This window comes from Neomonachus schauinslandi, chromosome 12, assembly GCF_002201575.2.
Source record: "Neomonachus schauinslandi chromosome 12, ASM220157v2, whole genome shotgun sequence".
NCBI classification, from domain to species: Eukaryota; Metazoa; Chordata; class Mammalia; order Carnivora; family Phocidae; genus Neomonachus; species Neomonachus schauinslandi.
Window position 1 is genome coordinate 58,393,422 of NC_058414.1, and position 25,174 is coordinate 58,418,595.

At 42.9% G+C, this 25,174-nt stretch overlaps 1 protein-coding gene and 1 non-coding gene across 2 annotated transcripts in view; both read right to left on the reverse strand.

Annotated features, from left to right (window-relative positions):
- Positions 1-25,174, reverse strand: part of JAZF1 (JAZF zinc finger 1) — a 329,112-nt gene that overhangs the window by 251,115 nt on the left and 52,823 nt on the right. The window lies entirely within an intron of this gene.
- LOC123326415 lies at positions 12,379-12,481 on the reverse strand. Its single transcript, XR_006541076.1, has one exon. It is a non-coding gene; the product is annotated as a U6 spliceosomal RNA (small nuclear RNA).

Here is a 25,174-nt window from a genome sequence, read left to right on the forward strand (position 1 = left end):
GGGTTTTCAAGTGGGTAGAAGTGCATCCCGGAACACGTGAGCCCAGCAACGAGGCCTGCTCAGGTTAGGGAATGGGCAGAGGTGAAGGAAGACAGTCCCATCATGCTCCACTTGTGAGTTTTAGAAGAGGCTTTCCATCACCTTCCTTCCAGCCCCTTTTAGAAAGAAGCAACTTATAAAATTATATCCTATTAAAGACCCTATCATCAAAACTGACCTTTAAGACTTAACGTAATTGTAAGATTTTGCTTGTCAGCCACATACCAAGACCGACGTGTTCCTCTCCTATCATTACATTGAGACTGCATTACCCAAGAAGGAGGAGGAGGATAGTTTTAACCAAAAAGAATTTAACAAGTTGCTACAGAAAAAGCTTTCCTTTCTCACTTTATGTAAATGACTAATTAGTTGAGAATACTGCGTCTAATCCTCATCAAGCTTGGCTTTCTTTTCTTCATTACAGACAAAACAAAAAAACAAATTATTTTGCATCTGGACTCTGTTCCAGGAGCAACAATGCATCCCCAAGAAGAATGAGATGTAATGGGAAACTGTTTTAAGGACACACAGGCAAGCCCATGATCCGTTCTGCTAAGAGCCTATCCAAGCACAGGTGGAGGTTTTCAGCAGGCATTAAGAATAATCTTCATGTGGGGGCACCTGGGTGGCTCAGTCGGTTGAGCGTCTGCCTTCGGCTCAGGTCATGATCTCGGAGTCCTGGGATCAAGTCCCGCTTTGGGCTCCCTGCTCAGTGGGGGGGTCTGCTTGTCCCTCTCCCCTCTGCCCCCCCGACTCGTGCTTGTGCGCTCTCTCTCTCAAATAAGTAAATAAAATCTTAAAAAAAATAATAATCTCCATGTGGATGGTGTCTTAGAGTCTACTTCAGTGTATGCAATACTTTATTTATGATAGTGAAACTAGAGCAAATGAATGAATCCATATCAGATCACAGGATTACAAACACAGAAATCCTCTAATATTGCTAACATGACATGTTTTTCTTCCAAACAGCAATGATTTTTTTTTTTTTCCACTTGCTTTTGACTCCACATTGGATTTGATCTTTTCATCACACACACGCCAGGAAATCTGGGCTTCGTGTTCCGCCAGCCACTCCCGCCATCAGCCTCTCCCGGAGACTTGCACCTGGCTAGGTATGCATTGGTCACCCATGGCAGCGTGTCATCATTTCAATAAATAGAACCCAAGTGTTAGGAGACGACACCAGTTTCTAGGGAGAAACAAGATCTGACACATGGTAATACCTCATTATACAGCCAGGCCTTCTGCCAAGCAGAAGGAATGGAGGATCACCTTTTAACATAAACATTACAGGCCTTTCTTGCTATGAGGATCAAGTCCAGTATATTTATTTCATTTACCACATGGTCATTTTCCCTCCACTGTAAAGGACAGCCAGTGAATAAAAGCCATGTTAGCTCAGCATTATGCTTGAGAATTTTAAACAAACCAGTGAGGCAAATCACTTATGGTTTTCATACCAGGCATACCTCTGAGAGGCTCCATATAAATACTTCTTTCAGCTCAGAACACCATATGTGCCATTATGAAATACTGTACTCGATGTGAGCAAGAGACACAAAATTATCCCTAACCTAGGAAATATAGGTTCACATGTTTGCACTTCTGTCCTCCACAGGGGCCCAGTGGTCTAGTGGGCTAGCCCAGACTGGGACCGGAGAAACCCGAGGGTTATTGGGTTTCGGGTTTAGCAAAGTTATTTAAATTATACCCCAGTTGCTTTGTCTCAGGAAAAGGAGACTACAACGTTGTAACTGTGGCAGAAGCATCTAAACTGAAGCAGTTCCAAGTGACTCAAGCTACAAACATCAAATTAATCTGTCACCTAAATCTCCCAGTCTTACAGGTGTGCTTTTTTATCTGTCCCTCGAATACCAAGCAAACCACAAACCTCCTTCCCTGGAGAGTACACTTCCAGCTCTTACTGAGTGACGTCTCCCGAGGCATTTCTCCTCATGTGCTGAGTTCTACAGCCAGTCTCTTGAAGCGCTCCTGTATATTGTAAAAGCTGCATACACACGATGCAAACCGTCTAGTTTAACATACTATGTTGAACTGTAGCCGAGCTGAGCCTCGTCACCTGCCGAGAATGCAACCAAGAATAGTGGTCGTCTTTGTGCCAGATGACCCAGAGGAAAGAAAAGGGCTGTGGAGGGCAGAGAACGTTCTTGCTACCTACAGTCATGGTGCTTCTCACTCCAGAGCGATGAAATCTCAACTGGGGATGTGGCTAGTCAGGTGTAGCATGAAGCAGCCAGGAATAAAGGGATCTAGTGCTCAATTAGCCTCTCAACCCAAAAATTACAGCGCAGCAGTCGAAGCCAGATGCCACCAGGGCAGACCAGCAGAAATAAGACAAGACACAAGATTAAGCAAAACACAGGCAGCCCAAGGAGGCGAAGAGCGGGCATGACTGACCTCGGGGGTTACGACACCATCAGAGTACAATGCCACTCTATGGCGGGTCAAAGGAAAGATCATAAAGTCACCATTACAGCGCTGGACACACACACTAAGGTTACTGTCAAAGGATGAACACAAAGTCCCACTTTCCAGATCCGAAAACAGAACTAAAACAATTTCATAGGGATGATTTATTAAACGAACAGTGGCCTGCAAATTAAAACAGAGAGACGTAAGACTAAAGGCTTATATACCCCAGCACACCTCACTTGACTGAGCTAGGAGAACACGTGCTCTGTAGGGGACAAACAATGCCCTCCCCAGCTGCAGAGATTCACTCGGGTAGGATGCAAGGACTCCTTTCTTTGGGACAAAGGCTTTTGCAGAAGGCAGAGGGATAGCTGACCCAAAACTACACCGTAATTCTGCAACTGGTTCTCCATACCACCTTTACTGTGCCCGTTTACTAATTCGGCAAATATTTACTTGGCACTTACTTGGTGCCAGGTCCTGTGCTCTCCGCGTTGCTTTTCTCCTAGTGCAACACAGTCGTACCCAGGCCCGAGTCATTTCTTGGTTGGATTAACTTTCCAACCTCTCTTCATGTTTACCTTTCCAGCGATGCCAAATACATTCCGTTTCCAAGGTCACCAGCATCCTACTTTCAAAGTAGGAGCCTCCCCCATGATGTTCCTTTTTATTACATTTTGGTGACAGGAGAGCCCACACCCTTGGTTCCCGAGCTCATCTCTCATCATTCCAAGATCATTAAACCAGCTCATGTTCTTTGTCTTCCCTCCTTCCTGCCAGGTCTCTCTGTTCCTCTAACATTCACATACTCAGCAGCTCACTGGTCTCTTCATCCCATGAGGTGCCTTGATCGGGAATGGCTTATCCCTTTCCTTATTTAGGCAAATCCTGACATCCTACCTTTCCTACATGATTCATCTGATAATAATCTAAGCACCCTCTCTGTGTATATCAATCTCTCTCCTGTCTGCAATAATACTAGTAAATAAACACTTTATAAAGCACTTCCGACGATGCCATCTCAATCAATCCTCAACAACACTGTGAAATAGATATTACTTAACTCACTTTGCATACAAGGAAACCAAGGTGCGTACAAATTAACCAACTTGTCCTAGAGAATATAGCAAGCGAGTGGCTGAACTGGGACCCAAACCCTGTCAATCAGCTACCAAATCAGAACCTTGTCCATTCATGATTCTGTCTCTGCCAAACCCTGCTTAGGAATCAGCCATGAGAAACAGGATGGAGAGTGCTTACCTTGCCTCATCTGTTGATGGCCAAACTGGGCCAAACAATGAAGAAAGAATGGGCCAACTCAAAAGAGACAGGACTTTGAGGCCTGGAATCTTAAAAGGCCTAAGTGAATTTACAAGTAGGATCCAACAAAGTGTCATCAGGAAAGAACCTAAGATGAAGCCGCAAAGGTTAAATCACAAAGTATACTAGATAGTTTTTAAGGAACACTTCCACATTACACATATTCTTTTTTTAAGATTTTATTTATTTATTTGACAGAGAGAGAGAGAGAGAACAAGTAGGCAGAGAGGCAGGCAGAGGGAGAAGGAGAAGCAGGCTCCCTGCCGAGCAGGGAGCCCGATGTGGGGCTTGATCCCAGGACCCTGGGATCATGACCTGAGCCGAAGGCAGCCGCTTAACCAACTGAGCCACCCAGGCGCCCCCCACATCACACATATTAATTAGTAAAAAGGCAAACATCCATTTGGCTCCTGAAGAGCTAGAATTTAAAAAGCATGATCAAGAGGAAAACACAATCTATAACTAGAAAGCTTAAGAGAAAATTAAGAGAGCAAGGGTTCCAGCACTCTCAAAGAAGGTAGAGTTCTGTTAACAAGTTGAGAAAGGGATGTACTTCTTGTCCCAATGTCCTGAAAGATCAGTATTTGATGGTGTGCCCACATGGCCAGCCACAGAGTTGCCAGACAGCTACCTGAGATCATGCTCTCACCCATGAGCCTTGCCTGGCAGCCTTTCAGTTCCAGCCCAGATTTCTCTGTCTTCCCTTTATTCTTGTGAAGAGTGCAGTAGGAAACACACCTGGTAATATGTTTTGGCTTTTTTTTTTTTTAAGTTGAGTAGGGAGAATGCTTGAGATCTACTTGATGAGATGTACAACCACCATGATTTTGCCTACAGCTTCCCAAAGGCTCTCGTGCAACAGAGAACTACACCTGGTTGAAGAAAGTAGGGAATTGATTGTCTCCATGGGCTTCATGTTTGGTAACAATCCACGTAACAAAGTATTCATAGAAAAAGGAATATTCTTGGACTTTTCTATTTAGGTAAGTAATGCTAATTCAATGTAATTCAAAAATCTCTTTCAAATCTACTATAAGCCTGCCTGCACCTTTGCAAACCTAAGTATAGGTAAAGAAGTAACACACAGAAAATACTTATTTGCTTCCATGATTTTACTATCTGGCTACCGAATTTATTTCCCTTTAGTGTTTTGTTTTGTTTGCTAGGATTTCGTTTTATTTGTTTCTTCATTTGTTCATTCATTCATTCAGCTTTTTATTGAAGTAGAATGTGTAGTACAGTGAGGGAGACAAACCATAAGAGACACTTAACTACAGGGAACAAACTGAGGGTTGCTGGAGGGGAGCGGGGTGGGGGGATGGGCACTGGGGAGGCACGTGATGTATGAGCACTGGGTGTTGTGTGGGCAATGGATGACTCTACCTCTGAAACTAGGAATACACTCTGTGTTAATTAAATTGAATTGAAATTTTTTAAAAAAGAATGTGTAGTATAGCATTATCCTTGCATGTCATACAGGCTTTGTGATAAAATGCAAAAGTAGGCCTTTATAAAATATCATTCCTTCCTACCATATGGCAGCTATATGTCTTTGACTAAAGTCATAGTACTTCTTTGAGGAGGTTCCTCATTAGTAAAAGAGGGATCATAGAATCTTCCCTATCCGTCTTAAAGTGGTTTTCTGAAAGTCAAATCAAATGATGAATCTGAAAGTGCTTTGTGCATACTTTCAGCATGGGTACCTGTGGATCAGAAAACCGAAAAGCAAAAAAATGTATTGACCTTCCAGAGACTTCCTAAGGCTGTGTCTGTGCATGTTGTGTGCATATGGGCTATCAGCAAGGGTAGTGGTACTGGCTTGGTGCCCTCCACATAGTATTATCATTACCAGGCACCACTAGATCTCTGCAAGCATCCGGATTCAGGGTAGAGACAAGTTGGGTACAGCTGCCCCTGAGTTGTATGGAAACCATGGAGCGATACCAACATCTGATCTTCAATCATTCTAACTCTAGAGCTCTTTTTTTTCACTTTGCTCTTGCTCCAAAAGCTTGACTGGTGGAGAAGACACTTGAAATGTTCCAAACCTGTGATTTTGTGGTCAAGGGGTATCATCACCTCCACCCAGCTGGTGACAGAAAAGTGGTTGTCCAAGAGTTATTTAAAACAAGTACCACGAGGAAAGAACCTTCTGAAAGAAACCTTACTGGCCTCCAAGTGGGCAACTGAAAAGAACCAAACGCTAGTGACAGAGAAGTCAATGATACAACAATCAAGGACAGTTTTATTAGTTTGATTCAATGAGGCAAAACTTGGACAAAAAAATTCATCATTCAAACCAGATGCTGGTTTTGCAATATTCATTTCAATAATGAACTGTTTCAATTCTCTTTTATTTTGAATATGTAATATAAAGCAGGCAAATCATTACATTAATAAAGGCACACTGGAAATTTGTAAAGTTGGTTTGAAAAAGAACTGAATGTAAGAACTGTTTTCCGAAGTTCATTGCCAAGAGCATTTTTGTCTTTTTTAATCGTGTGACAAAAGAAATGCAATAGTGAGTTTAAGCAAGACCAATTATGAACAGCAATGAAATTCCCCTTTAATGATAATCAGCCCCAAATCTTGATTACTGCCAGCTCGAATTATCTGGTCATAAGGCATACAAAGTACTGCGTTCATCTATCTCAAAGGAGAATGAAGGATGGGCCCCTCAAGGTGTGCAGTCAGATAAGATGGGGAAGCAGGAAGAGAAGGACGGGAGGCCAAACACACGGACCTCAAGCGCCAAACAGAAAGCAGGATGCTCATAAAAATGTTTACTAAGCACAAAAGTTACTTTTTAGAAAAAGCCTGATGATGATCTTCCTCTTAGAAAAGATTATTCTTTCTCTTGTCAGAAGAATGATGAGGAACAGATCTCCTCACCAAGAAAAAAGTGAGCGTCTGTAGCCAGATGGATCCCAAGAGAAGGTGAGAGCAGACTGTGGGGAATGGAGCCCAGAAAGTAGCCTTTGGCCTTCAGATAGAACCCCAAAGGCGGAGGGGAATCATCCTCCAGTTTGGGGCTGTTCGGAGGTCGCACAACTTGCTGGCAGTTTCCAGGTTCTCGGACGGAGTCCGACCCAGTGGACTGCTACCCTAAAAACAATGTGGCAGAACCATCCACGGCCCGCTTCCACTGCTTTATGGAGACAGAGCCGGAGACTCTCCACTGTAGACACGGAGATGATCAACACCTTCATTTCACAAACAAGGAGACTCACAACCAAGGAGACAGAGTGAACTCTTGTGGCACTGACTAATGGCAAAGTTAGGACTCCTTACCCACCGGCTCCCTCCCTGAGGTGATGGTGAGGCTCCGAAGAGCAGCTAGTAAGGACCGCTACTGTGGGGCGATCACCGCATTCGGGCACAACTATGGACAGACACCCTCCTCTTCTGCCTTGGGCGTGCTCGTGTGCTGATTCAACACCGGACAGTTGCAAAAGAAAATCTCTATTCATATTGGAGTTACAAATCCTACTTACCAAAACTCACTTTGTGCCAGACACCATGTTAGGCACCAGCATTCATTCGCCTCTTGTAATGCTCACAACCCAGGAGGTTTTGATAACCTCATTCTACCGAAAGTGCAGCTAAAAGAGGTGACGTCACTTGCTTATGCTCATGCTCGTAGGTAAGTGGCAATCCTGGGTTCAGACATGTTTTTCTAGCCTCTTGAAGACACTGTGCTTTCTCCTACCCTACCAGCCCTCAAAGTTTTGCCAAAGAAAGAACTCCTCATTCAACGGACAGGAAGCTCTGCCGAGTATAAGAAATAAACAGATTCCGGACAATGGTAAGGAAGCTTCTACAATCTGGGTGTAAACCTGAGCCTTTCAGTTACTCGATGAAGGAGAGAAGTTTCTTGCAAAATTCTACTTTTTCCTTCTAAAAACTCTTTGCTTCACAGATCCTGAATATTCCATTTATTACTCTTTTCTCTTTCAAGCAAAAGCTCAAGTCCCCACAAGCAGAAGAGAAGGACGATGGAAATCTTAACAGGCAGCAACGACTTCGCACAGAGATGGTCACCGAAGTAAAGAGCCCGCCCACAAGACCGTGGAGAAAACGTCATTACCCCGGCTCGCAGCCTTCTTGTGGCTGGCCAGGCTCCACCAGCACCTTCACCTCCTGGCCACCTGCCACCTTTACCTTCTGGAAACACGGGCACACGGCCAGGCCAGAGATTTCTGCTCTCTGACTGAACACAAACACCTCTCAGCTTTCCAGTCTGAACACAGCCCTGAAAACTGGGACTCACTGTGGGTTTGGTGCTACTGATGTGTTCGCAGTTTGTAATCTTCTGCCTGTTTAATTAAAACTAGAACATTCCAAAGAGGCCTATTCTTAACTAAAAGAAGACCCACGGGGTTTGAACCTGCCTTTGTTAATCTACAGACCAGACAAATAGAAGCACCAGCCAGGCAAACGGGGCATGGTGTGCTCTCAACAAAACACAACCAGCCTCATTTTCCTAGTGATTTTTTGAAGTTTATTTCCTGTCAGTTTCAGGTTCTGGGAATTCAAAGATGATGAGTTCTGACCCTGAGGAGCTCACAGTCTGGTGAGGGAGACAATACCTTGAAAAAATTAATGGCAGTATTAGGTGATAAGTGGGAGAACACAAAGGGACACCAAGTGCTAGAAGGACACAGGACAGAGGAACTAGGGAGATTTCATCAAAGAAGGGGCCACAGGAACTAGCTTTACAAAATGAGTAGGGAGTTCTCAAGGCAATGAAATGGAGGTTCAGAAACATTGCAAGCAGAAGGGACAGTGCATTCAAAGACTCACATTTATGAAGGAGCCTGCAGTCTAAGCAGTGAAGAGAAGCAGTGTTTGTATGTGAAGGGAGGTGGGGAGCTGGTAAAAGAAGCATCTCAGAGACTATTACAAAGGGTCTCTATAGGCATCTCAGAGTCAGTGAAGGTTTTAAAGCATGTTCAGTTGGTTTTTTGTTTTTCTTTTTTTAAGAAAGTAGTTCTAGCAGACATGCCAAGGGTAGACAGGAATCTACATCAGTGCCGTGCAAAAAAAAAAAGAAAGAAAATGTGAGCCACAGAGCCAAGCCAGATATATAATTTTAAATTTTTTAGTAGCCACATCTAAAGTAAGAAAAAACAAGTAAAGTTAATTTAATAATATATTTTAACCCCCAAATCCAAACTACTATCATTCAACATATAGTCGATATTTTTTAAAATTATTAACAAGATAGTTCACATTCTTTTTTTCTAGTCCTACGTCTTCTAGATCTGGCATACTTAACAGCACATCCAAAATTGGGTAAGCCACATTTCAAGTGCTCGGAAGCCAGATGTGGCCCATGGTTACCATACTGGACAGACAGCTCTAGATAAACCAAATGCAAGACCCACTTGGGAGACTGTAGCCAAGAGCCCAAACAAGGGATGATAAAGCTCTGAACAGGTATTTCCAGTCCCTGAACATTTGCTAAACTGCCACTGAAATGCCATTTTACAAATATGTAACTTGTTGTTCTGTTTTAAAGATTTTATTTATTTAATAGAGAGAGCGCTCGCTTGCGAGCGGGGCAGGGGGTTGGTGGGGGGAGAGAAGCAGAGTCTCCGCTAAGCAGGGAGCCCGTCTCAGGACACCAGGAACATGACCTGAGTCGAAGGCAGACGCTTAACCGACTGAGCCACCCAGGCACCCCATGTTTTGTTTTGTTTTTAAAGATTTATTTATTTGAGAGGGGGGTGGGGCAGTGGGAGAGGGAGAGAGAGAATCCTCAAGCTCACGCCCACTGAGCACAGATCTACAGTTGGGGCTCAATCTCAAGGCCCCCAGGACCCCAAGATTATGAACTAAGAGTTGGCCGCTCAACCAACTAGGCCACCCATGCACCCCACTTTTTATTTTGAATAGGCAATAATTCATATGGTTCACAAATAAAAATACAACAGGGTACCTAACAAACAGTACTGCCCCTACCCTTTTTCTATCTACTCCATCCCCCACCCACCCATTAAAGACAACCATTTCTTTTTTTTTTTTTTAAAGATTTTTTTAAATTTATTTATTTGACAGAGAGAGAGCACAAGTAGGCAGAGCGGCAGGCAGAGGGAAAGGGAGAAGCAGGCTCTCCGCTGAGCAGGGAGCCCGATGCGGGGCTCGATCCCAGGAGCCTGGGATCATGACCTGAGCCGAAGGCAGCCGCTTAACCGACTGAGCCACCCAGGCGCCCCAAAGACAACCATTTCTACTGAGTTTCTTTTGTTTATCTTTTCAATGTTTCTTCATACAAATACAAGCAGATATGAATGTAGACCCCGATTTTGTTCCTTTTCTACACCAAAGGTGGCATACTACATACTCTGTTCTGTACTTTGCTTTTTTCATTTAACCACATATCTTGAAGATCTTTCCATATTACTGCATAAAGAGTTTCCATGTTTTCTTTAAATGCTACACAATATTCAATTGTATGAATGGATCACAGTTTATTTCACCAGCCTTCTACTAATGGATATTTGAATTGTTTCCAATCTCTTCTATTACAATGGTCTAATGGAAACCTATCTATGTCACTTTGTATGTATTCAGATGTACCTGCAGGGAAAAATTACCAGAGCCAAATTGCTGGGTCAAAGGGTAATTGCATTTGTAATCCTGATAGATACTGCCAAACTGGCCTTCAAAAGGGCTGTGCTATTTTGTAATCTCGCAAGAGGTACAATGACAATTTTTCCAGATCTGGTCAACAATATATAATTATCACACTTAAGAATTTTTGCCAATCTGATGAAGTGAAAAGTACTACTCCAACACAGTTTAAATCTGCATTTCTCTTATTATGTTGGAGACTGAAAATCTCTTCTTTGGTATAAAGATAATCTGTATTTCATGTTCTGTGAACATGTCCCTTTGCCCATTTTTCTATTGATCTACCAGTCATTTTCTTATTCATTTGTAGGAGCTCTTTATATAGAGATTAACCCCTTGCCCACTATAAATATTTTTTTCCCTGTCATTTGTCTTTTGAATTTACTTATTGTGTTTTTTACCAGGTAAAGTTTTTATCCAAATTAATCAATTTTTTTCTTTTACAGTTTTTGAATTTTAAGTCATACTAAAAAGGCCTTCCTCAAAGTTATAAAGGAAGTTACCCATGTTTTTTCTAGTCCTTTTATGATTTTATTTATTTATTTTTTAAGATTTATTTATTTGAGAGAGAGAGTGAGAGAGCATGTCCACCAGCTCGGTGGGGAGGGAGAATCTCAAGCAGACTCCCGGCTGAGTGCAGAGCCCAACACGGGCCTTGATCTCGTGATCCTGAGATGACGACCTGAGCCGAAATCAAAAGTCGGACACTTAATCGACTGAACCATCAAGGCACCCCTCTAATCCTTTGATTTTAAGCAGATATGAATATATACCCATCTTTTGAAATACTTGCTAGAAATATCATTTTTCACTTTTTCCAACTGAGGTAGACCAGACATTTTATGAACTGCCTTCCTGATTTCTTCCTCCTTTGTCATCATTCTTTTGAATATCACAGTAAACATCATATAAAATGAACTAAATCAAGGTAGAGTTTACTTGAATGGTATGAGATATAGAACCAACCTCATCTTTCTCCAGATACCTACCCACTTGGCCCAATACCATATCCTAAATATTTCATCATTATCCCACTGGAAACATAATTTTTAAATACTTTTCTATTTGTGTAGACAGCAACCTGGAGTTTTAATAAACTTATGGTTCTAATTCTTTAGTCTAGACACCACAGAGGTAAATACAATTTATGCTATTCAGTTTATTTATGGAAACTGCCAAGTTTCGTGAAACTGCATTCACCCAGCACTGTCCTTCCTCCCACATCATCAGTATCTTTTCAACAGACGCTTGACTTGAAGGGATATACAGATGCAAACTGTCACTGAGAAATTTACAGTTTGGAAGTTGCTAAATTATATTTCACAATGAATGTTTAAAAGGCAAGCAATATACCAAAATTAAAGTTTGGCAAAACTCTGTACCTCTTGATATCAGGGTTGTGAGTTCAAGCCCCATGTTGGGTGTGAAGCTTATTAGTAAGTAAGTAAATATAATACAAATCAGATTTTTTGGGGTGCCTGGCTGGCTCAGTTGGTAGTGCATGTGACTCTTGATCTCAGCATTTTAAGTTTGCCCCCCACGTTGCGTGTAGAGGCAACTTAAAAAAACCTTTAAAAAGAAAAAGTTTGGCAAAACTCTCATCAATGACAGAATTCTGGTTTATCCAAGTTCATTTTATATGCTCACAAATGTGACATTCAAAAGATTTATGAAAAAAAAAAGAAAGGAGAAAAAAAGCCCAGAAAAGCAGTTCAGAAACTATCTGGTCCGCTTCAGCTGGGAAAGAGAAAAGTGATTTTTTTTTTTTGCATTTTCATAAAGGCAAATAGAAATAGGGGCGCTTGGGTGGCTCAGTCAGTTAAATGTCTGCCTTTGGCTCAAGTCATGATCCCGGGGTCCTGGGATGGAGCTCCCTCTCCCTCTGCTTGCTGCTTCCCCTGCTTGTGCTCTCTCTGTCAAATGAATAAATAAAATCTTTAAAAAAACAGAAATATGGAACGCTTCACAAAGTTGCATATCATCCTTGTACAGGGCCATGTAATCCTCTCTGTAATGTTCCAATTTCAGTATATGTGCTGCTGAAACAAACATGAGAAATAATATTCTTTAACAAGGACTTAACATTCCCAATTATTTCTATTCAAAAGTTTCCAGTAAACTGGAATTTTTAAGGTAAAAATGAGAAAGATATAGTATTTTACGGTAAATGCTCTTCTACTCCAATATTAATTCCTATCATGTATATCAGCATCCTTCGCGTTTTATCCAATCAATGCATACTGCACATCTTTCCCTGCCACTTGAGGTTGTAAAATTAGTTATCATAGTTCAGTTTCTAAGAGATTTATACACACACACACACACACACATACAGAGTTATAAGCAGCATATCCTTCAAAAATTGCAAGGGGATCAGTTCCTACATAGGGGATGCTCATGTAGTAGACATGAATTATAAAATCTTACATAGGGGATAATAGTACCAGAAAAAATAATGACAGCAACAAAATGATCCTACACTGGGGATGTGGGTCAGGAGGATCCTACGGAGTAAAAGCTCCCCCAGACAGGAATGAAGCATAGCTTCTGAGACCTCTGTGATGTTTCTTTTCTTTTTCTTTTTTTTTTTTAAGATTTATTTATTTGAGAGAGAAAGAGAGTGAGCAGGTGTGTGTGTGGGGGGGGTTTAGGGAGAGAGGGAAAGAGAATCTCAAGCAGACTGCGCTGAGCACAGAGCCTGATGCGGTGCTCGATCCCACAACCTTGAGACCACGACCTGAGCCAAAACCAAGAGTGGGGCGCTTAACTTCCTGTGCCACCCCGGCGCCCCGACCTCTGTGATGCTTCTAAAAGAAACAGAGCTGAAGTGGAAGCCAAAAGCCCGGTGAACACAGAGGCTGTACTCATGCTACTTCTGGGTAGCCTCCCTGCCTCCCGACATCCCCCTTCCCCTCAAGCTGCTGCCTCCTATGTCAGCCTGCAGACTCAGGAGAAAGACTCACAAACCTGATTTCTGGCCCTGAGATGATGCTCTTGAATTTCAACCTTTTTTTAATTTGCAAATGCCTAATGAAGGCAATTCACCCCGGATCATACCTAAGTACCTAAAACTAACCATGAATGCCTACTGCCCCTCCCCTCCAACAAAACTCTATCTTCTCCCATCTGTATCAATAATATTATTATTTTCTAATTTATTTGGACTCCTTCACACCCCCTTACACCTTAGACATCTTCTGACTCTGTCCACACCCTTCGACAGCCACCCACCGAGTCCTTCTCTGGGATATCCCCCATACCGCCCTTCCCGTTTGTTTCCAACTTCAGACTGTCCTCATGACCAGGACCCTGTGCCTACTTTATACACTCTTCACGGATTTCCTTCTTTCCTCACTCCCCCATTTACAAACGATTCTACAAACAATTGCCATGTACCTTTCCCAAGTGGTACCAAAACCTCCAGTGCTCCCCATTATTTCAGCGACAGCCTGAAACCATGTCACTGATCATTTCATTCACTTGACAAATATTTATTGACTCCCCCTTTTGGCCAGGCATGATTCTAGGCATTTGGGACATATCACTGAACAGACAAAACTCCTATTTAATCTTATCTTAACCTATTTTTTCCAGCCCCTCACCTTACTAGTCTCCTAGATAATTATAAACATTATCTATAAATAAATCTATACCAGAAGTTATATTTTGATATAATTACATTTCCAATGATACCTTAAAAAACCCTACTACCTACGGGATTCAGTAGTGAGCAAGACAGATGCTTTTTCCCTATGTCCTACTCACCCCCTCTCACCTTTCTGCTCTGAAAGCTTTCTCCTTTCCCTGCCCTCTAACCCCTGCCCACCCCGAAACACTCAATCCAAACCCTCCAACTTAGCTAAAGACTTTCTTGGGCAACAACGCCCACAGCAGGGACCATCAGTCTTTATCTTGAACAGTGCTTCTGGGGGTGTGTGTGGGTGTGTTTTCTTTTCATGGGTTTCATGAAGCTCCCTAATTAGAACAGAGGTCTCTGAAGACCAGATACTTGTTTTCTCCTTTGCACTTCCTGGTAGGATTCCATAATCACAGAACACTACTGCCAAAGGAAATGTCTGACACCAGTTCATCAAACCAATTTTGCTTCCTGAGAAAGTTGAGGCTTAGGGAGGTTAAGTCATAGATCAAGTGCTTAAAAAAAAAGTGAATCAATATTAATTGCAGACTGGCAGGCATCCTTTTCTTTGTCCCTAGGGACGGAGGAAGATGGCTGAACGGCTTCTTGCATGCAGTTCTTTCCTCCTGGTATCCACGCACATGCTCCCAAGCTGTCTGACAATTTGCTGAGAGCTACTGCCCAGCGGAGGCCTAACTCACTTCACCCTGGTGGATCTGCCTAGTTCTATATGTTTGCCCTCTTTCCAACTGTCTACCGCCTGCCCGTAGCTGGAGATCTCAGTGACGCTAAACAAGGAGACCCTAAGCTCCTAGGTTTTCCAGACTCTAGACTGCTCTCCCTCTCTGCCCCCATGAAATCCAGGGCTTCCTTTAGCTTGCCATATCAATGCTTGACCTTCTGCCCTGGCCAGGGAGCTGCCCTGCTGGGAACCAGAGAGCTCTCTGAGGGAGAGAGCTGGTAACAGCAGGAGCACACAGGTAGAGGTTAATGGAGCCTTAGTTAAAAGTTATCTACAAGTGCAAAATCAGCATAGTCCTTGAGAAGTACAATTTGGAACGGTCTAGTGGAGTCCAGATGTCATCTACTAAAGCAATGAGATGTAGCATGATGTAGGAACGCCAGGATTTTTAGCGTGAGCCCCATTCCTATCCCCTACTGCCGCCATGTCATTCCCTCCACACTATTCATACGGAATTCAAAGAGGCACGTGTGATCCTTTCCTCCCATTCCTCCTACCTACTGAAATGGCAATGGTTTTCAGTAATGTTTCCTGAATCTCCTACAAATGAAAGGCCAGTTTGCCCTTTGCTTGAGCTGAAAAAAGTCAAATTTAACAGAAGCAGTCATATACATGTGGTCAATGTAGATAAGAATGGCTCCTGTCTGTTTCTTCGGGGGGGGCCCAGAAGGACGGATAGTACTTAATTGGCCACAGATTATGAAGCCCACAGTCATCAAATTAGACTGGAGGTAATTGCCCTTCACGTGTTGTTTTAGGCAGCTGTTCCATTATTCACAAGTAAATCTGTGCCCTCAACTTATAATAATCCCTCGATGTCATGGTCTTCTGGTACAGCCGAATTCCATAACCTTGGAAGCCACCAACAGTTCTCTCTCAAATTATCTCTGGACCTGGAAGGATAGTTTGGTGGGAAGAAAATCCTGGTTTTCAAGATCAAAGAATATCCCTTACATCTATGAGAACCTTTGAAATATAGAAACTTCCCACCTAACAGCAGCTAGCAAGTAGCCTTGTTTGTTTCTATCTAAGTAAACAAACTGTTAAAAGCAGAAAAAGAAAAATATTCTCAAGCTCCAAAATCTTCTTCTACCTGATTTTAGCTTCTTTGGGGGAAGGAAACACAGATTCGTGCCTGAACCCAGACCACATGACATCACTCTGTCAGAGAGAGGGCTGCCAGAGTTGTCTCTCCTGCACCCCCTCCCCTCTCTCCGGGTTCAGCTTTTCCTCCCACTCCTCCCCTGCAGACAGGACATCTTCCAATCACTTTGGACTGCCCACCATGTCTGGAACACGCTCTGTAGCTCAGCTTCTGTGATTATCTGAACTTCGTTGACCCAAATTGGGCCACCATGACCCAGGTCAGCCTAACAATAACTGCTGACCCAGACCATGGGCTGGAACTCTTTCTGGTCCCCCCTGCCTCAAGCTGGGACTGATTCAGGAAACTAGGGTGATGCTAGGCCAGCGATCGGTCTTTAAGGGATCCTCCCAGGTCTCGCAGAGGAGGAGGAGACAGATGGGGGCCTGACATGTCAGTGCAGCCAGCCTTCTATTAGCCAGCCACAGACCTGAGCAGATGAAACACCGGTGAATCACTGCCTCTAAGGTTATGTCAACCCTGGTGCACCACCCACCAACACCACCCGCTCAGTAACACAGCATTCATTTGTTCATTTGTTCATTCCTTCATTCGCTATTTAATGAGTCCCTGCATAGATGTAGGCAGATACATCTCAAAATTGCAAATCCAGTAAACTCCTAGTTAGCCTGAACCCACTGAAGTACAAACTTCCATCATCTGGAATGATGGGGTTCCTTCATATAAGTGACACTCTGCCATACTAAACAAACTGATATTACTGATATTCTGTGTCTAAACATACCTCTCCTTCTCTACCAGAAGAACTCGGGTTTATTTATACGGAAAGATACAGAAGTCCCTTTCCTAGGAAGCCTTTCCCAACTCCTCCAGTCTTCTTAGAAGACTTCCCAGCTACATCTGCCACCACAACCTTCCATAACTCTCTCCTCTAGCTATACTGCCCTTTTCTCACTTTCTGCCTTCCATGTTAAGTCCCTTTCTGCCTCAGGGCCTTTGCATATGCCGTCTGTGGTGCTGAAATGTTCCTGCCCATATTCCAACTCATGACTGACCCCAGCCCCACAGCTTCTACTGCTCCCCTCCCTTTATCAAAGTAAGCTTCCCCAGCCTTCAGATCTCAGTTGAACCAGGAAAGCCATCCCTGAGCCCCACCATTATTCACCCTCATAGTCTCACAGGACTTTCCTTCCCTCTGTTTGTCAGAGCTGTACTGTTGAACGGTGATACTATTTGATTAAAGTCTATATCCTCACTAGACTATAAGCTCCATAAGAACAGGGGCCAGGACTCCTTTCATTTATCACTGTAAACACAGGGACTAGCCCAGGGGCACATAGTAGGCAGAGTATTAGCTGAATGAATGAGAGACCTTCTCTACAGTGCTTGGGTCACTGAATTCCAATTGCTTGTTTGTGTACTGGCCCCAAAAGCTGGCCCCTGCCAGCCATCCAGAACCAAATACTTTTCTACAATGTCCTTTTTTTTTTTTTTAAGATTTTATTTATTTATTTATTTGAGAGAGAGAATGAGAGAGAGAGAGAGAGCATGAGATGGGGGAGGGTCAGAGGGAGAAGCAGACTCCCCGCTGAGCAGGGAGCCCGATGCGGGACTCGATCCCGGGACTCCAGGATCATGACCTGAGCCGAAGGCAGTCGCTTAACCAACTGAGCCACCCAGGCGCCCTACAATGTCCTTTTTAAATGGACATTTAGCCCTGTCATCGACACCTTGTATATCCACATTTAGCAACAACGGAGGGTTAAAATAAGATCTTAAGATCCTAAGGTTGAAGATCCTCATGTATACTAAGGTCATGAAAACTGGCCTTAGAATATATCTAAAAAAGGGGAGGCTGGTTGGCTTAGTTGGTACAGCATGTGACTCTTGAACTCAGGGTTGTGAGTTCAAGCCCCATGCTGAGTCTAGAGCTTACATAAAAAAAAAAAAAGAGTATATCCAAAAAGGTTGAAATAAGAATCAAAAATAAAAGGGCGGGGGCACTGAGTACTCCTGAGTGTTTCTGGTCAACTCTGACCTAACCAGAAAAGTCATAACCAAAGAACCTCACTTCCTGACTCCTTTTCAGTTGATGTCTCAGCTGTTTTCACCACTGAGTAGGACCCAAACTGAAGGACTAGAGACAGCAATGTGCCACATGCAGCTTCTTGGTTAGTGGCTGTTATGGGCTGAATTGTGCCCCATCCCCCACAAATTCATATGTTGAAGTCCTAACTCCCAGAACCTCAGAATGTGACTACATTTGGGGACAGGGCCTTTAAAGAGGTGGTTATGTTAAATGAGGCCCTTAGAGTGGGCTGTAATCCAACCGCGACCTGATCCCAGAAGAGGAGATTGGGACACAGACACACATAGAAGGAAGAGCAGGCAGCCACCTGCACGCCCAGGAGAGAGGCCTCGAGGAAACCCACCCTGCCCACACCTTGATCTGGTACATCTAGCCTCCGGGACTGTGAGAAAATGCATTTCTATTCTTTAAGCCAACCAGTCTGGTATTTTGTTATAGCAGCCCTAGCTAACCAATACAGTGCCCCAGCAGTTCTTGAGAGAACTGGAAGGAATGTTTTTGCCAAGTACTCACAAGTATCCGCTTCCCACCCCACCCACCCTTTGCAATCCGATGTGTCGTCAGCTCCCCGCTGCTGCTGTACTTCCTTCTTTATTTGACCAATGAGGACACTGAGGCAGAGTCACAGAGGCGGCTGAGCCTCCGGGGCTATCTGCCTCCAAATTCCATATCCTCTTTTGCCCTAGACCTTCAGATCCAAAAGACCAAAGTAGAGTATAAAATAGGAAATGGGATCCCAATTTGCTTTATTTAGCCCTTAGAAAATGGGCAAGATCACCATTTTAGCTAAGCTGAAGACCCAGATGCATTTGTATGCATCACCCAAATAAAGCGATTGAAATACTGTGAAACAGATGTGAATAGGAACTAATTTTGCTTTTTTAATGAGCATTTTGACCAGATCAATACTACAAAATGCTAAACTGCAAAACATCATTACAATTTAAATACACCTGCCCAGTTGATTGGTTCAAAGAGGCATTTACATTACCTAAAAATGTATTTCTCCTCATAAGAGCAGGAGTCTATTATGTAAAATACAGTCATGAAAATTTTAATTTCACTGCATAAAGGACAGAACCTGGTCTAGCCCACAAACCATGGAAGAACAAAAAGAAACAAAATGCAGCTGAATGCTTCATCAGCTGTCTGTCACTTTCTGAATAGTGACTAATATTCTAATTATTAGTCACCACACTGCAAAGGTGCAATTAGGAAACAGGGACGATTGCTTTAATTTTTGTTGTTGTTGTTAACCCACAATTTGTGAGGCCTGCACGAAAATATGATTTAAGTCCCCATCCTTTTATAAAGGAAAAATGATTACAGTTAAAATTCAGTTCCCCCCAACCAGCATTAAAAAAAAAAAAGCTTTGAAGTTGTATTGACGGATATGACTAACAACTGTAATCACAGAAATAAATTTAGTAAAACGATAATTTATCTGTCACAATTTACTGAGAAAAAAAAATGCAGCACAAGCAGCTGAACGGTGAAGTTAAATGAAAGCAAAGATAGAACTCAGTTTTTAATGAAATGTAGAGCACTATTAATTGGTTTCCTAGCAACAGCCAGGCTAAAATTACTTAACATGTCTGCTCAATCATATGCAAATATGAGTGTTATCCCTTAAATGTTGATTATAGTTGGTCTTTTCAGATGCAAATCCAATGTGTAGAGTGACTGTAAATGTTGACAATGCTGATACCAAAAAAATCCCCTGATTAACATCATTCTGCTGTTCAAAGCACCAGCGCTGAGGATCCACCCTTTGGAAGGGCTGCAAGCGGCTTGGGACGCCATCTTCCTTACCTGCTATCTCACCTGGCCAGGCCCCCAGGCCACCACTGGCATCAGAGAGGACAAACAAAAGAATACTGCTGGGCCTTGCTGAACACCACTGCAATGACTTCTCACAATGCTAGATGATGGGTGGATGATGCTTTCAACTTACAGTTCCATCGGATGATGCAAGGGCTTGCCAACCCAAGACCAAGGCTGGTCTCAGGTTTGGTTTGTACATAAAACCAGACCTTTAGATGAACTCCATCAGAGCCCGAACAGTCAAATTCCCTTCAAAACTGCCAAATGAGGAACTCCTCAACTTTACTTCAGCCTCGTCCTGCTCTTCAAGAGCCACTTGGGAACAACCACATTCCACTGGCAATAGGCACCAAGAAGGGGTGCCTCTAGGGGCAGAAAGTGTGTAGCCCTGTCACGATCACCATCGGGCTCCAGAGCCACCTTAATTTAACACACCACTCCAAGCTAAAGCAATGTGCTTGCCACACTTTCACTTATTCATGCAACAAATATTTATTGCATAATTACAATTTGTCAGGCAATGATCTACGTGCTGGAGAGACAGCAGTGAATAAGAAAAACAAATCCCTATCTTCACGCATCTTAGTGCTGGGGTGAGACAAATCAAGAAACACATAAACAAAGTCTCAGGTAGTGATAAAAAAATAGGGAAGAAAAAAAGTAGCCTAAGGAGGGGAGGAAGAAGGGGAGGGTTCAGGGGACCATGGCATAGAAAGCCTCTCGCAGGGAGACTTCTGCACAGATTTAGAAGGAAAGGAAAAACCCAGGCCCAGGAAGGGGAAAACAAGCCTGCACCCTGGGGCAGAAATGAGCTTGGAACAACATGAAGGCCAGGGAACAGGACGTGTGTGTGTGTGTGTGTGTGTGTGTGTGTGTGTGTGTGTGATGTTACGTGTGTGAGTGATGTGACGTGACAAGCGCAGCTTTGAGCTAAGGTCCTAGCCCCTGCCTTATAGTATTTCAGGGACACTACTATCTCTAGGAGTGTACTTCAGGACTAAAAGATGGAGTGTAAGTAAGGAAAAAGGAGGAGTCTGTCCCACTGAACCCTAACAGTCTTTTCCTCTCCAGGTCAGGTCTCACTGCTCCCCTGACCCCTGAGAAATTTCTGAACCAACTGGAAAGTACAATCTTGAACTGATGTCCCCTAGAGGAATGGGGGTAGGTTTTTCTGGCCAAAGCCCTCTGCTTGCAAGCCTTCAAAGATTAGGGACTAGACAGTTTGTTCCTGACACCCAATCAAGACTCCAAGATATGCCAGACAGTGGCCGGAAGCTCGGGACATATATTCCAAGAAGTTCTGAAGCTTGCTCATAAGGAGAATTGACAAAGATTATACAGACAGCTCCATTACCAAGCCTAGGATCCCCAGACTAATCTTACGAGTGCTGGGCCAAGGGACGGACAGATTCTTCTTCCAACACATCACCCTTTGGCCTTATACATCATGCCTTAAGTCTTTGAAGGCTTTAAGAGTTAGCATTAAACGCAAATGACCTTAAGAGAAACTTGTGAAAGCTTGGGTGTAGTCCACCTGGGAGTGGGGCGGGCTAAGGGCTTGGTTTCAGCCTACAAACACGCCAGAGGAACCTATGGAAGTGGGACAGGGCTTAATCCATCTGATTGGCCGAGAACAGACCTGCTTTGGGAATGGTGTCAGAGAAGATGCCACACCGGTGTGTATGATACAAACATTTTACCAGTCTTGCCTTAATTCATGTGAAGCCTTAACAAGAAACAGCGCCAGGACTTCATTTAGCCTGGAGTCTAGAAAGGAAAAAAAAAGTGCCAAACTGTTTCATCAAAGCGGAGCCAAATGTCAAAAAGAAAGAAAAATGGGGCCCACCACTCCATTAGAAGGACAGCCCTCTCTTGGCAGCTTCTAATCACAGCTGAAGGAGGCCAATACACTCAAATAAATTTTGAGTTGCAGAGCAAACAGGTTGTACATGCGACCGTAGTCCTGGTCACTGAGATGTTTCTTTTAGGCCCGTGGTTCTTGAAGCAGCATCAGCAGTGCCTGGGCCCTTATTAGAAATGCATATTCACAGGTCCAGCCCCATATTTACTGAATTAGCAATCTGGCAGTGGGCCCAGAAATCCGTTTCAACAAGCCCTCAGGTGGTTCTATGCATGCTAAATTTGAGAGCCAGTTTCCGAGGCCCATTCAGCAAGATGGTGTGTCTCCTCTGAGTTTATGCTTAGCACCATCTTGCTGCAAATTATTTCAGTCGACAGGAAACCAAGGATAGAGCTGCACGGTACCTTCAGCACGTGGCATGCGTTCAAAATAAACACACTAATTGTGTGAATTCCTGACACAGTAACTTCTTCCAAAGAATGCACCACTCAGAACATAAGATGCTGATTTACTGATTTCTTAAGATAACCGATTTTTCTGGCAAAGAGAGAAAGGAAAAAAAGAAAGTTGGTTATTATCTAGGAAACCCGGGTTTGGTGGAGCCTTCTGAGAGAAGCTCTGAGGATCACTGAGTTCTCTGATCTACTGCTTGTCTCCCTTCCTGGACCCATTCCTGCACTGTGAAGGCTCCGTTCCGAACAACAGGAGCTCCCTCAGGGGGATGGAGGGTCTCAGAGGAGGACTCACTGCAAACACTCCAAAAGCCCTTGCTGAATGGATGACTCCCTCTCATTCTTATATTTGAGAGAGAATATTCTAACTTTTTAGTGTTCCTGACCATAAAATAGATGTTACACAGCAAACGTTTATCAAAAACACTGAAGATGAAAAAATAATCTAGAAGATGCTTTAATCACTGTAAGATAAATATACATGAGGAAACCTACAATCAGAAGGGTGAATCTCCAAGTTAACTGTGCATCAGAATCACTTGTGATGCCTGATAAAAATGCAGACTTCTGGGCCGCATTGCCAAACATTTTGATTTATTCGAGTTGGGGTCCAGTGTTCTGCCTTTTGAATAAGCATGCCCAGGTGATTTTGATGCAGGGAATTGTACTTAAATTACTGACATGGGGGGCACCTGAGTGGCTCACTCGGTTGAGTGTCCTACTCTTGGTTTCGGCTCAGGTCATGATCTCAGACTTCTGAGATCGCGCCCCGCATCGGGCTCCGTGCTCAGCAGGGAGTCTGCTTGAGGTTCTGTCTCTTTCTCTCCCTCTGCTCCCCCCCCCAACCCCCGCTCTCTCTCGCTCTCTAAAATAAATCTTTAAAAAAAATAAAATAAATATTTAAAAAATTACTAACATGATAACTTCTCCCATTTTCAAGGGGTACTAATAAGGGGTTGAGAGGGTTTTTTTTTAAGGAAAATAAAGCAGTTCTAGAGCAAAAGAACTACAGGTTGCTTTTTTTCTATGTGTGCTAATGTTGGAAAACTGTAGTTGAGAAAAAGTTTGTATGTATCTATCATTAAGGTAACTTTTTAATAAGTAACTTTGACTACAAAAGTTACTCATGTTCATTGTAAAAAAGATACTAAAAAAGTAAAAGGGAGAAAGCAAAAATACCCATAACCCCACCTCTGAGATAACTTGGTATATTAATATTCTTCCAGATAACTTGCTTTCACACACGCACACACACACTTTTTTAAAAAAAATAGTAGGATTAGAGTATATGTAGTTATTGTATTATGTTTTTTACATCTAACAACATTGTCGACATCTTTCTACCACTCCTTGATTCTTTTAAAATGACAGAATGTCTAAATATTAACTCTCTATTGGCTAAGAGGTTTTTAAAAAATAATCAAGGAATTAAAATTCTATCTATGTGGCCAGTACATAAATATGCACAATGAACACATAAATACAAATATTTGTGTCATTTGTACAAGTATGCTAGAAATCTCATTATTGTTTTTATTTAAGTGATTTAGCATTAATAGAGTTTATTAGCAATTTTTATTAGCTCCTTAGTTCATTTTAATGAATGTGTACACATTACTTAAAGGCCTCTAGACATATATATACAATATATTAACACAACAAGTATTCACTTTAATGAAACTTATTAGACCAACGTTTTTCTCATTAAATTCAAAAGGAGCCAAAAGACTTTACTGGAACAAAATTGAGATCCAAAAATATATATCTATATATTTTAACATGCCCTGAGAGTCTATAAACTTTAATTCTATTCAACCAGGAAGTGGCCAAAACATGAGTGCATTTCACAGAATATACTCATCATAACTGGAAAGGTAAATTCTTGCATGTTTTATAAACAGGGCAGGAAGAATGGGAGTCTGTATGACTAGCTCACATTCACACTCTCCTACAATACTTGGTGGCAGAAAGCTTGCAGTGGATTCAACACTTAGTAGACATGGGAACTTAAGTAAGCCACTCGATTTTCCGGTGCTTCCATTCCTCATCTGGAAAATGAGGATGCTAATACATAAATATCTGTGTTGTTGGTTTCCCAAGGGTTTTCTGAGGGCCAAGTGGGATAATACAAGTGAGGTTCTAAAGTACTATGCCAACGTTACCCAGAGTCTAGCTGAGATCTCGTTCTCCGAAATAGTGCTCACTCACCACTTCTTAGCCTACTACCACTCCCTTCAATCTCTTGAACACAAGAGATTAGACAGAATGCAAAATCTAGGTGTGTTAGGCCAAAGAACAGGGAATAATTTAACCTTTTTTTTTTTTAAAGATTTTATTTATTTGACAGAGAGAGACACAGTGAGAGCGGGAACACAAGCAGGGGGAGTGGGAGAGGGAGAAGCAGGCTTCCCACCAAGCAGACAGCCCAATGTGGGGCTCGAACCCAGGACCCCGGGATCATGACCTGAGCCGAAGGCAGAGGCTCAATGACCGAGCCACCCAGGCGCCCCTAATTTAACCTTTTAATACTTGGCCTGAGAAATGCTTTACAAGGGAATCAGACCCGAGGGTCCCTTACTACGATCATGGAAAGTCCAAGTGATATATTCTCCAGGAGCAACTGTTCTCTGAGAGTGATGGGCATGGCCCCACCTCAGGTTTATCATCACCAGTACCTGGGGAGCTTTTAGAAACAAAGACCTGACCTATCACAGTCGTTTCTCAGGCAATTATTCTTGACATTAAACATTGCTCATTAGTATCCATAAGCCTGGGAACCCTAAGTACACCACGCGTGAGCTGCATGTTGGTGACTTGTATATTCGCGAGGACAGAAGGCCTTCAAAACTGTGCTCCATCACTTCAACAAAAACTAACTTAAATGACTACCTGAAGGTCCACAATGAACTTTCCCCAAGGTCAGGGAAATAGCAAAAGACTGCCAATCACCTTCCAAAACCTTTTTTATTTTACCACAACCTTTCCTCCACACATAATACCACAATCTGCACTAGAAGAGTAAAAATTTTTAAA